The sequence below is a fragment of the Balaenoptera physalus genome, assembly GCF_965194825.1.
Source record: "Balaenoptera physalus genome assembly, chromosome: 8".
NCBI classification, from domain to species: domain Eukaryota; kingdom Metazoa; phylum Chordata; class Mammalia; order Artiodactyla; family Balaenopteridae; genus Balaenoptera; species Balaenoptera physalus.
In genome coordinates, this window is record NC_138887.1 from 62,112,781 (window position 1) to 62,126,115 (window position 13,335).

Here is a 13,335-nt window from a genome sequence, read left to right on the forward strand (position 1 = left end):
AGGAAAAGATCAAGACTCATAAAATATGAGCCTTGACATACTTGAGCTCCTGAAAAATGCTTCCACCACCTTCCACCAGACTTCTTATCACATGGGAAAAATAAAGGCCTAAATTTAAGCCACTGCCTTTCAGGTCTCTGTAACTCTCTTCTGAGCCCAATTCCAAACTGACTGAGGAATTTCCTAAATTTAGGGATTTCCTTCAATCCTATTTTGGCATGAGTATCAAGGCATCAACCATAATTTCCTTCCAATTTAAAAAGAAACTCTTATTGAGTGTCCAGTATGTGAGATACTGTGTATGTAGACATAGAAATAAATATTACCTACTGACTCATTTTTTTTCCCAAACATCTTTATTGGAGTATAATTGCTTTACAATGGTGTGTTAGTTTCTGCTTTATAACAAAGTGAATCAGTTATACATATACATATATCCCCATATCTCCTCCCTCTTGAGCCTCCCTCCCACCCTCCCTATCCCACCCCTCTAGGTGGTCACAAAGCACCGAGCTGATCTCCCTGTGCTATGCGGCTGCTTCCCACTAGCTATCTACTTTACATTTGGTAGTGTATATATGTCCATGCCACTCTCTCACTTCGTCCCAGGTTACCTTTCCCCCTCCCCGTGTCCTCAAGTCCATTCTCTATGTTACCTACTGACTCATTTAATTCTTACAGTAACCCTGCAAAGTTAGTAGTGTCATTCTCATTTTACAGCAAAGGGACACGAAGGTCTGAGAGGCTAAGTACTTTATCAAAGGTACCTTAGTGATACAAGGCGAGCCAAGATCGGAGCTCCATGTCTATCTGATGATGAAGTTCACATCCTGGCAGCTATCCATGCTACTACAGGGGTCTGTGAACTCACTACTGTGAGGAACTATGACTCCCAAGACAATGTCTCTCTAAATTAAGTACTCACTTTTCCTAGGTCGTCCGTACTGATATCTAAAATTCAACTGGGAAACCATCTTAAAATGTATATCTAGCGCATGAAAAAACAGTGTGTAGCAGGAGACCATGAAGTGGTTGATGTGGCAAGGGTGAGAGCTGCCTATGCCTGAGGTACACTCTGCCTGAAAGCAGCTAGACAGGGCTGACAATCTGGAAAGGAGGCTCCTTTTACCTGGGGCCTCCAGTCAACAAGGACCCTGAAGAAATCATGTTAAACTGGAAATCAGCGTGTGAGCCTGAGGCATCGGAGAGAGAGAGTAAGTAAAGGTGCCCAATGTCATACACATTCTCACAGTAAAGAAAAAAACTCATGATCTTGTCACACGTAATTTTTTAAAAGAGGAGTGAGAGACAAAATTGGGAGTTGTGTACATCTCTTATAACCTATCAAAAAAACACTTTAAATACAGACTTGTTCTATATAAGTATTAGATAAATATACATATAAATGCATATTTTAACTCTTTCTTCTTCACAATGAATCTGAAGCAGCCAACAAGAAGATTCACAATAAATTTAAAAATCATAACCAGGAAAAATATAAAATAGGAATATGAAATAAGAGGAAAATAAAGTAAGCAGACATATATCCTATAGGGTCCTAAACAGTTACTAAAATTGAGCTGTAAATTTAGGTCTGAGCATCCTCTTGCCAAAGGAAAATGGAAAAAAATGACTAGGTACAAAATTCACAATGGCCATGAGAAAAAGAGAATATTACCACCTCAGGAGAAACAAAATATTTTCTGTTAGCATAAAAGCAATAAGAAATCAGAAGACCTAAGTGGGACTTCTCACAGGGGAAACTATATAACAGAGCAGACAATGTCTCAGCAATTCCTCCATAGTAAATGTCACAGAGTATTCCACACAACAGTTTCTCACAGAGTTATTCAATCAAGCTGAAAAACAGTTCAGGGAAGGCAATCTGTGCAGGACTGAGGCAATGAGATAGGAATATACGGCTCTCCAATGGGCCAGCTTGATCTAGTAATAAATCCCAGAATATCTACATGAACAAAGAGACAGCATTCTCTTTAAATTATTCTCCAACCGAAACCAACTTAAGAAGTAGGATTATGCAACAGTTTCCTGACTCTTTTCAGTTCAGAAGTTCTGAGAAAGTTTTCAGGGGCTTTTTATTATTATGTAAATGGTACTTCAGTCCACTGGCACTGTGCTCTTAGGTGTAGCACTTACGTGCCAATCTTTCCTCCTTCTCCAAGGAGAAATAGGCATTAAAAGGCAGAGAAAAGGTAGGCTGCATTACTTCAAAAAATTATGGCTTTTTGCTTTCACATTAGGAGGTTCTACTACACACACTTTCTATTATATAACTAATGTTAGAGAAAATTTATGAATTCACACCCATAATGATTTCTTAACTAATTTAAAAGGCAATGAGTGAAAGGCATGTACCTAAGAATATGACATTCCAAAAATGGACATTAAACAGTCCTTGAACAGGTAGAAATTAATATCAATTATGAACAGCGTAGGATGAACACAGGAGCTCACTGAAAAAAAAAAAAACTGACGTATAGTAAGAAATGGGGCCTGTTAGGCCTGGAAAGAAATGTAAAATCTATGTAAATTTAGCTGAGCTTAACTAAGGTGTAACTTTTTTCTGTGTCTTCATATTGATGCGCTCTCATAAGCATATTCACAGGAATCCTCAGTAAGGTACAAAGTGGAATATTCAGAAAATGCCAATTAGGCCGAGTACATACCTGCATGCCAGTTTTTCCACTGCATAAGGAGTCAGATGAAATTTATCCTTCAAAAAAGAGTCTCTAGTTGTGTGTGAAGACAACATAAATATCGTTGTGCTTTAACTTAAACTCTCTATAGAATCACAAGAAGTTACGACTGTAACATGAACCAAAGGAGGAAAAAATAAGGACCATTTGATACTAATTAAAAAACAGGGGATTAGAAAAAAGATGGCTGTGGGAAATAGGGAACAGTTGTTCTCCCAACATGGACCTCTCACCCTGCTGATTCTGTGGTTTTTAAAACTACAAAAGTGAAAACTGGAAAAATGACAACAAAATTACTACCAACAGATAAACAGAACATTCTCTATGGTTTTTAAAATAATTTCTAAATTGGAGATAGAAAACTAAAGTTGCTAAGCAAAAAGCCAGCATTTCCACATTTTAGTTCCTCCTTCTAAACACATACAATAAACACACATATTGGATCTAATGCAGCTCCATCCAATGCAATTACAGGTTCCCATTCTTTGATTCTAATTGCAATCAATTGCAATGAATCAACAGATGAGGCAGGATATGAAAGTCACATAACTTTAACAAACCAAGATTGCTAAAGTTAAATAAATATCATTGTGGTCACTTTAAGCTACCTAGCTTCATCAAGCAGAGCTACAAAAGCAGCAGGTTAGCAGGTTTCTGGCAAGGAATAATTGGTGCTGAGCAACAGACTGTGTACATGAGCAGAAACATTGCATAAAACTCACATTGCTGGCTTACCCACACCATATGTGCATTTTGGATGGAAACAGGGGCAGCTCTCATACACCTCACATAGTTTGGCCTTTTCTGGCTAGGATGAATAAACACTATGTTTCAGTGTGCTAGTTAACCCCAATGGAAAACAAGAAAATACTAGAATTATGACCTCTCAATTCTAATTTTTTTCCAGCAAAACTGAAACTAGGACAAAGACATAGTGGTAACAAAAACATACAAATTTGAAGTTATGGAAAATATCTTTACAAATACTGATAAGCATGCCTCAAGTTAATTCATCTTGCCAATGTTTTGAGCTATCAAAAACCCGCAGTAATCTGACTGTCAAATATAAAAGTAAAAAGTTTATAGATTTAAAGAAATAACAAAGTATTTTAATTGTTCTTTACCAGTGGCCAAATTTATCATTTTCCCAAACAGACTTTGTAAGCAAGAGCAAGGACCGTGAAAGTGGTTTTTGCAGTCTGACAAGTTACCTCCAAGGACTTTTGCACAATTCCTTCCTAACAAGCATGAAAGCCTGATTAATCAATACCTAAAATCTTCATTATGCAGCAGATTCTCCCCCTCCCCCTTCTCTCCATCCCCCAATCAAAGCAGCAGTATAAAGGCTGGCGTTTGGTGGCAAAATTCCAATTCACTTTCCAAAGAGGTAAAGAGCCAGGACTTCTGGGGAGGAAAAGATCTCAGACACTGCATCTAATCCCCCTACTTCACTGACTAAGAATTGAAGTTGAAGAGAAGCTTAGCAACTTGTCCTAGATCAAACACTTGGTGAGCAGAGGAATCCAGCAAAAATGTACTTTCTACTATATTATATGGTCCAGTAATTCAAGTGAAAATAAAGATTGGAGAGATGCACTCTACAAAATCTTTTTCCCAAAAGGTATCTTGCATAGCAGGATAAATACATCAAAGAATTAAATTTACCATTTGAATGATATAAACAGTGCAATAATCCAACTGTGCTTCATTTCCCAGTAAATCACAAATTTGAAATGGTTCTATATTAGGAGAAACAAAAAACAAAAATCCTTGCACTCATCTTGGATAAAATTATATTCTCATAAACTAACTGTTATAAAGGGAGAAATTAATATCTTCAAACTAAGAGTCTCAGAATCATAGATACAGAGGAAAAAGCAAGATTTGTAGACAAATACATGTTCAAACCAGTAATCCACAACCTTTTGGGGGGAGGGGGAATATGACTTTATAACTGATACAGTGACACTGACAGGTAGATCAATGAGAACAGTCTGGGCCACGTGATTTCCAATGATATGTGAAGAATAAACTCCAAGTCACCTCACTCTTCTCCCTGCTGGAAAGTCCCCTAGGTGAGAGGACAGATGTTTTGACAAACCATGATCAGATGTGATGCTCTGTGATCAACTAATTAAGAGGTCTTAAACTTAAATAAACCAAGGCAGGAAAGTACCTACATATCTCCTAAAGATCATCCTCAGTAGACTGTGCCATCATTTTTACTGCCATCCAAAATAGTTCTTCTGTTAATAAGCAATATCCTCACCATCAGACTTACTATCATTTAAAATATAAGATATACTCATTATAGACAAATAGGAAAATCCGAACACTGGACAGTATGATTCAACCTATTTATCTATCATTCCAAAGGCAACTACTGTTAATGTTTTTATGTATTACATCATCTTTTTCTGCACAGTTTTTATATAGCAATAATCATACTGTAAATATAATTTTGTACCTCAAATCTTCTAACTGAAATTATGAAACCAAGAGTCTTCATATTTTATTGAAAACTAATCATAAATTTCACTTATGAAAACTAAAAAATATTCCATTAAGTGGATTGCCATCTTTCTGCACATACAACTTCTTGTGGATTTAAAAGATTATTTTCTCAGAATAGAATCCTAAAAGTGGAATTACTGTCAAAATATATTAACATCTTTATGGCTCTTGATACTTGCCAAAATGCTTACCAAAAATGGTTGTACCAATTTACACTGCCTTCAATAGCAATTCCCATTATACCTGTATTTGGACTATGAATATCTTGTGAGAATTAACAGTTTCATAATCATCTTTATACCCCCCATGAGGCAGGAGATAGATGGGCCCCAGGCTGAACAGTTTCTCCCCTGTGGACAGAAACTCCACAATAGCAGAAACTCCATAAAAGCAGGATGATGGAGGAGGCTGGGCCCTGCCCAGATAAAAGACCAAATATTCCTCATTCTCGAAGTCAAGGAGACCTCCTCGACTACACATGCGCAGAAAGGCCCCTTGGAGGTCAAAAAGGGAGGGGGCACCACCCCATAGTAAGTGATGTCAACTACCCATAGGCCTCTTCGCTAGAATCCTTCTTGGCTAAGAGATGTGCAGGCACACAGGGAAGGACCCTGAGATATAACAAATACGGACTCAGAACCAGGCAAAGCAAGATGACCGGTCAAAGGAAACCCGGAAGAAATGCCCCATAAATGTGATTCAAACTACCACGAGGGCGCGACTCTCTCTCTGAGCCCGCCTGTGTGTCTATCCACACGTACTGTACTCTTTTTCCTCCTGATAAACACTTTACTTGCTTCACTACTTTCCGTCTCTATGTGGAAAGTCGCTTCTACACAGCTGACGGGCCAGGGCCTTGTCACCGGCCACTAGTCCCTGGTGGTCTGGTGGCTAGGATTCAGCGCTCTCACTGCCGCTGCCCAACCTCAATCTCTGGCTGGAAACTGAAATCCTGCTTCAAGCTGCCATAGGCTGAGGCCACCCGAGATCACCCATACTTTAAATTTATAAACTTATAATACCATAATTATACTAAAAAATTCCTAAAACCGAAATCCTGACACCCAGTGGATGAATGTTTGCTATTCTTGAAACTATTCTTGAGAATCACTTGAGTCTCTTTTTTCCTATACCACCCAACCTCAATTCTTTTCTACACACAAGTAGGTCTTTAATAGGATAATCTTATACCCCCTTTTAAGGAGTGGTAACCAAAGTCTACATCATATGGAATTTACAAAGTTCAAGGATATTCTCATTCATTTTAATGACTATATAAAAGAAAAGAACAAGGAAATTCATCCCTACTGAGTCTGAAGGCTCCTATAGCTTTGTTGAAAGACATAAAGGAAGTACAAAAACACATTAAAAGAAAAGTGAACATTTCATTCATATGTATTCATTCTATATCTTTTACAAAAAATCAATTTTTGTTCCCTAAATTACTCAACTACGAATTTCACATGTAACTCAACAATTTACAAACATGCAAATAAGAAATTACAAATACTGTGTACTAGATTGAGATGTGTGCTTCAAATGACATGAATAAACAAAGTCCCCCATATCTTTACTGTACTTTCCAGGGATTCTAATATTATGCACTTAACAATCTTAGCAAACACTTTGTTGTTGTTGCTACTACCTAACTGTTTTTGCAACTGCCATTAAATTTCCTAGTACAAATTGGCTGTAAGATTATTTTAGATCTTCATTAAAAAATTTATATTAAATATGCAATAAGCTACTTTGGTTAACAGAAGTTGGGAGATTATTAGTGTCACAGTTTATTATAAGTAATTTTTGTGTCTTCTGTCAGTATAACCACAGTATCTCAATACCACCAGCTGATAATAATCTTTATAAATCCTACTTTGCAGCTATACCATCTGTTAGTTATTATTTTATACATCTCCATATGCATATGTGAATTAGTTGTCACTCAAAACAAATATACAAATGGAATTGTGGTTTTGTGGGGAGATTTTTATTGGCTTGTTTTTGTATTTTGTTATCTTTAGGCTAGTGAACTAAATAAATAAACATATTCCTCTATCTTTGAGACCAAAAATAAATGCAAATTTCAGTTATACAAATACATACTTCCAGTTATAAGTCATGAGAATATAATGTACAGCATGGGGAATACAGTCAATAACACCGTATTAACTTTGTATAGTGACAGATGGTTAACTAGACTTATTGTGGTGATCATTTTGCAATGATACAAATGTTGAATCACTATGTTGTACACATGAAACTAATATAATATTGTATGTCAAATATATTTCAATAAAGAGGCTAACAAAAATGCAAATTTAAAAATACTTTTTTAGTACAAATAAAAGAAATTTAAGTTCAACAATCTAAAAGTATCTGCTAAAACTGGTTAAAATTAATAGTCACCAAAATTGGATATAATTATATTAAAAAACTGATATTTCCATATTCATAGCTCTCAAAGTACACCTACAAACCAAAAAGCAATAGGTCCACTAGTAAATTAGTAGCTAATATGGTTCCAGTTTTCACAATATAAAATTAGACTGAAGATTAGAAAAGAATGACTACTTACTTACTTACTCATAATGTTAATTCCCTGAAGAGATGAATCATAATGACAAAAATTCAAAACCAGGCCCCCTATTAATCTGTGGGTTTATCCCCCTGAGCTGTAAATAACCAGGCTCCTACAGTAGCAGAAAGCAATAAGTAGTTGTAATGTCATTACAACTCACTACCAAAATTTACCCAGAAAGGCAACAAGAAAAAAAGAAGGAACAGAAGGAGGAAGATAAACTTACAATTGGATAATTAGTTCTAAATTATCACTTTTTCTCCAAGTACTAGAGTCTAATGACTTTAATAAGCCCAAACACAGTTTACAGGAGCTTTATACACTACATACCAAAAACATGGTGAATTCTGCTAAGAGTTACCAATGGCAATTAAAACATAAGATGAAAGCACAACCTGGGAGAAACCACATTTGATGACTAAATAGTTCATTGTTTCCTTAAGTTACCCTATTTTAGGTAATGATACTTTAGGATCATATACAGGGAAAGCTAAGGTACAAACAGTAGTACATAATTAAAGTCATCATTAATAGAAACCCTGAAATATTTAGAGAGGGGGATTAAAGAAGAGAAAAACGTACTTGAGAAATTATGATTTCCTGGAATGAATGCTATACTATTTTCAGTTTCTTGAAGTAAAAAGTCCCACTAATTACTTATACAAAAAAATATGCTGCTTTTCATAGAGTCTTTTGTGTATTAAAATAAGTTATACTTCAACTCTGTAAAATTTAACTTTTTTGATGCCCAAACCAGATCTCCTTTTTTTCAAATTATATTTCATCTAGATGTTAGAATTTCCTTGATGTCTGTGAGACAGTTGTACTTGGAGAGGCAACACAGTTTTGAAGTATACTTGGGCTATATAAAGTGTAAGGGAAAACATCACAGACTACTTAACAAAATATATATATACATTTTTAACATGTTTATTGGAGTATAATTGCTTTACAATGGTGTGTTAGTTTCTGTTGTATAACAAAGTGAATCAGCTATACGTATACATATATCCCCATATCCCCTCCCTCTTGCATCTCCCTCCCACCCTCCCTATTCCACCCCTCTAGGTGGTCACAAAGCACCGAGCTGATCTCCCTGTGCTGTGAGGCTGCTTCCCACTAGCTATCTATAACAAAATATTTTAACTGCCATTAAAACTACAGTATATATGTATAACTGATTCACTTTGTTATAAAGCAGAAACTAACACACCATTGTAAAGCAATTATACTCCAATAAAGATGTTAAAAACAAACAAACAAAAAAAAACTACAGTATAGCACAGGCCAGGTTCCATTCATTTTTTAAAATATTACCTGTCATTGAGATCCATGGGTGGAAAGTAGTTTCATACCATGATTTGCTTCTGTATGTCTAACATGTTCTTAATGAGGGATTTCATTTCACAGGAATTTATATTAATCATATAAAATTAATTGTATAAATAGTAAAAAAATGTTTTTCATGGTTCAAAGCTCACCTAATACATGAAGCCTTGCTTGATTCTCCCTAATGATATTTCTTCCTCCACTAAAGTCTCAGTTATCTTTGTAGTTATGGAATTTAAGAAACTTATTTATTCCACTTTATATTATAATGACGTGTGGAGTTTTCTAATTTTCATGAATTGATTGAGAATGTCAGCTTCTATAAGTTAGAATCACGGAGTCTTACATATCTTCATATCCTCTCCGCCCCATGTCCAACAATTCCTCGAAAATAGTAGGCAATCTACATGTTTATCTGAATTCACCAAAAAAACTTTTTGGGGATACTAAAATCTACTTTCTCCAAAGGGTCTTTAGAAAAACAACTTATGTTTTGGTAATTAAGAGTGTTATTTTGAAGCTCTATGGAACCCACACTAACTGACCAAATATGTTTTCGTTATAAATAATATTTCAACATTTGTTGTATAGCCATTAAAAATGAAAATAATGAGACTTTCCTATTAGGTACAATAGGTACAACGTTTTAATCAGATGTATGTCTTTCAAAATATCAACTGAAATCATTATACTTTGCCTTGCTAATGTATTGAGTGTCAAAAATAATCTAAATTAACAGATTTTTTTTTACGGGTAACTCCTAAGAAATAAAAGAAAAACATTTTTTTTACAGTGAGAAAAAAATAACTGTGTGTTGATAATGTAAGATGGAAAACAGAACTAAATGAAGAGATTTACTCATAAGACAGCATTTGCAGAAGACCACTTATTATTCATGTATCCGTCTAGAAATCATTGACTGGGCACCTATGTCACACCATGTGTGTCTGTGCGGAGGCTGTAAAGGTAAAGAAGGTGGAGTCTTCACCTTCCAGGAACTCACACTATAGGGAAGTCATAAAAGGCAACACAAGTAGTAAAAGGACACTGGGCTTATCTCTGGCTGGGACAGCAGGGAAATGAGTTCACAACGAAGGCGACACTTGAACAGGGTTTTGGGTTTAAGCTTTATTCTGTAGATTTCAAGGCATTTGGGGGCCTGAACTAAAACCAAACCAAAACAAAACAAAAAACCCCCTGCTGTTCTTTTTCAGAAAGGGATTTGGGAAAGAAGCTGCTTGTCTAATAACAGTCAAGTGGACAGATGAGGATGGAGTATGAGGAACCAGATTTGGAAGATATTTGAATCAAGAAGAACATCAACATCAAGAATCAACAGGACTTGATGATAGATTTGGTAAAGGGGGGTGGAGAAGAATGAGTCAAATGACATTTTTAGGCCTTTAATTTGCCAAGACAGATGATGACATCCAATGAAATCTAGATTATCAGTTAACAGCTGTTTATTGAGCACCTTCTATGTTCCAGACATTATTCTAGACCCACAGTCTATTTTCACTGTAGTCAGGAGAGTCAGTCAGACAGTAAACAAGTGGATAATCTGAAATAGTGATAACCTTGATGGAGAATATAAAACAGGGTTACGTGAGAGTGACTGGGGGAAGAGACACTTTAGCTGAGGTCCTCACGAAGACTGACACTTGAACTAATAAGACCTGAATGATAAGGAGGCAGGCAAGTGAGGCTCCAGTAAAGAAGGGGTAGCAAATGAAAAGGCTGAGATAGGAAAGAGCTTAACATGATCAAGGGACAGAAAGGCAGCTGGTGGATGGGGACGGGGTTTGGGGTATGAGGAGAAATGAAGTCTGAGAGCACATGGAGCTCCTTATAGCCCACTGTAAGGAGCTTAGCAGAGATTCCAGTTACAGTGGGCAGCCAGCATGTTTGAAGCCAAGGAGTGATGTGATCTGATTCAATTTCTGCGGGCTGTGAGGAGAACGGACTTAAGGGGGAAGAATGGAGGCAGAGAGTCTGGGTGAAAGTGGTGGCTTAAATTCCTAGCAGTGCCCATGTTGAGAAGGGGTCAGAGTCTGGATATAAAGGGAGAGGTGACAGGACTTACGGGTGGAACTGCAATGTAGACTGTGAGGGAAAGAAAGGAACCAGGGGTACCTCAGGGGGTGTGATTCTAAACCACTATATAAAGGGTGATGTTATTAAACAGTGATGGTGAAAACTTGAGCAGACAGAAGCTTCAGGGTGGTGGGGTCAGAAATCAATAGTTCTTCTTTGATCAAGTAAAGGCTGAACTGTTTAGAAACTTGTAAGTGAAATGGCAGGTAGACAGCTGGATACAGTCTACAGCTTTGGGGAGAGGTCTATATGGAGATATACTTTGGGAGTCATCAGACTCTTCAAAGAATTTAAAACCATGAGACTAGATAAGACTCATCTTGACCCATCAAGGTAGATTATGCGGGGGAAGGGGTAGGAAACATGAAGCAATGCTTGTGGTTTTAGATTTTTAAAGCAAGGAATAATAAATTCCATTTTGGATACTTAAGGTGGGGATAAGTGATTAGTTGGCTTTTCTGTGGTGAATCACACTAGCCTCTAAAAGTATTTTAGTATTACCCTCTTGTACTGTGACTTAACCCTGTCATCTCATTTGGAGTCTCCCTATTTCATTTCTGCTACATCAATAAGCTCTCTGAGAGCAAACGGTGTCTACCCAATCCCCAGCAACTATTCAGAGAGAAGGCACTTTTATCTGTTATACCATGAGTATAAAAATCCAGTCTTAATGGTTAAGAATTGATTGTATAGTGGAGAGACTAGGAAGTAGCACAATAATGAGCTAGTTTCAAATCTCTGAGGATCTAGTCTCAAAAGTTTCTTTCCTTCAAAATTAATCTTGGAATTCTTCCTATCAATAAATCGACTTTGAAAAATAATTGAGTTCCGCAGACATTTCCACTGAATCACATACCTAACTAAGCAGTTAAATTCAAGTAATCACGGATGATTTCTAAACCATCTTGGTGGTTCTTTCCTAAAGCTCAAATATATCAACCTTTATTTCCTATCAAAGATGCTACTTATGTTCAGTACACAATAAATATTTGAATAAATAAAAGAGATCAAGATGCTTCAACATATAGACAGGAAATTTTTCTTTGTCCTTGTATCTTTTTTTTCAGTACTATATACTCAGCCCCTTGCACAGTGCATTGAATACAGTCAGTGCTTAATAAATATTTGTTGCATGCATTAATAAAAAAAAACAATGCACAGTTTTATGGGAAAGATGGCTCTTTTCTTCTTCTACATCAATTTACTTCCCATGTAACTTCTTTAAATGTTTTTCTCTTGATTATAAAATATGTACTCACTGTGGAAAATATAAATACAAAAAAATCTCTCTTCTTAAGATGAACATTACTCTCTATTTATAACTCATGATTGTATTTATTCATTCATTTAACAAATATTTTTGACTTCCTGTTCTGTGCTAGGCTTTGCGGATATGGTGATGAATCAAACAGGCCAGGTTCCCTTATGTCACTCCAGTTGTATGCAATACCCTCACGTTCTACATGTAGAATATACGTAGAGGTGTGTCACCACATAGAAGGTTTCAAAACCCATGGATATCTCTTCCACTCTAATAGTTAACATTCCCCCAAAGTCTTAAAAATGACTATTTCAGTGATTAAATAAGGTTAGTATGTTTCTACACAGAATATGAAAGTATGTGAACTACACTTTCAAGTACCCACAAAGAGCAAATAATTTTCTCAGGTGGAAAAGAACAAAAGCCTTAGTCTTTTTACCAAACAATGTCAAGGAGTGTACTTTGATGGTGGAAATGCTAATGTAAGACAGTTCTGAATAAGTTATTTTCAAACCTTTCTCTATAGGTTCATATATTACCTATTTATTCAAATGTAATAGAAAATAATCTCTCAAGTAAAAATAATTCAAATGTTTTAACTTCAGTGTTCTATTCCTCTATTTCCAACAGAGAGTTTCCATTACCAGCACTGGGAAAAGCTTAGCACTTAGGAAGTCACTCCTGCCTGCCATACCCTGATTTTCAGCAGATCACCTGTTCTCCTGATACCTAGGCACCTATTTGCATAGCAAGAGTGGAAGTTACTATTTATCCTCAGAGGTATACATAATCACATTGACTCATTGGGTTTTACACCAAAAGGACTCATTGAGTTTCACTTA

At 36.2% G+C, this 13,335-nt stretch overlaps 1 protein-coding gene and 1 long non-coding RNA gene across 4 annotated transcripts in view; one reads left to right on the plus strand and one right to left on the minus strand.

Annotated features, from left to right (window-relative positions):
* Positions 1 to 13,329, plus strand: part of LOC309665576 — a 218,700-nt gene extending 205,371 nt beyond the window's left edge. The window contains exon 4 of the long non-coding RNA XR_014266522.1: positions 10,353 to 13,329. This is a non-coding gene — a long non-coding RNA (uncharacterized lncRNA). The remainder of the gene's footprint in view (positions 1 to 10,352) is intronic.
* Positions 1 to 13,335, minus strand: part of UMAD1 (UBAP1-MVB12-associated (UMA) domain containing 1) — a 240,728-nt gene that overhangs the window by 64,506 nt on the left and 162,887 nt on the right. The gene's annotated exons all lie outside the window — the stretch shown is intronic.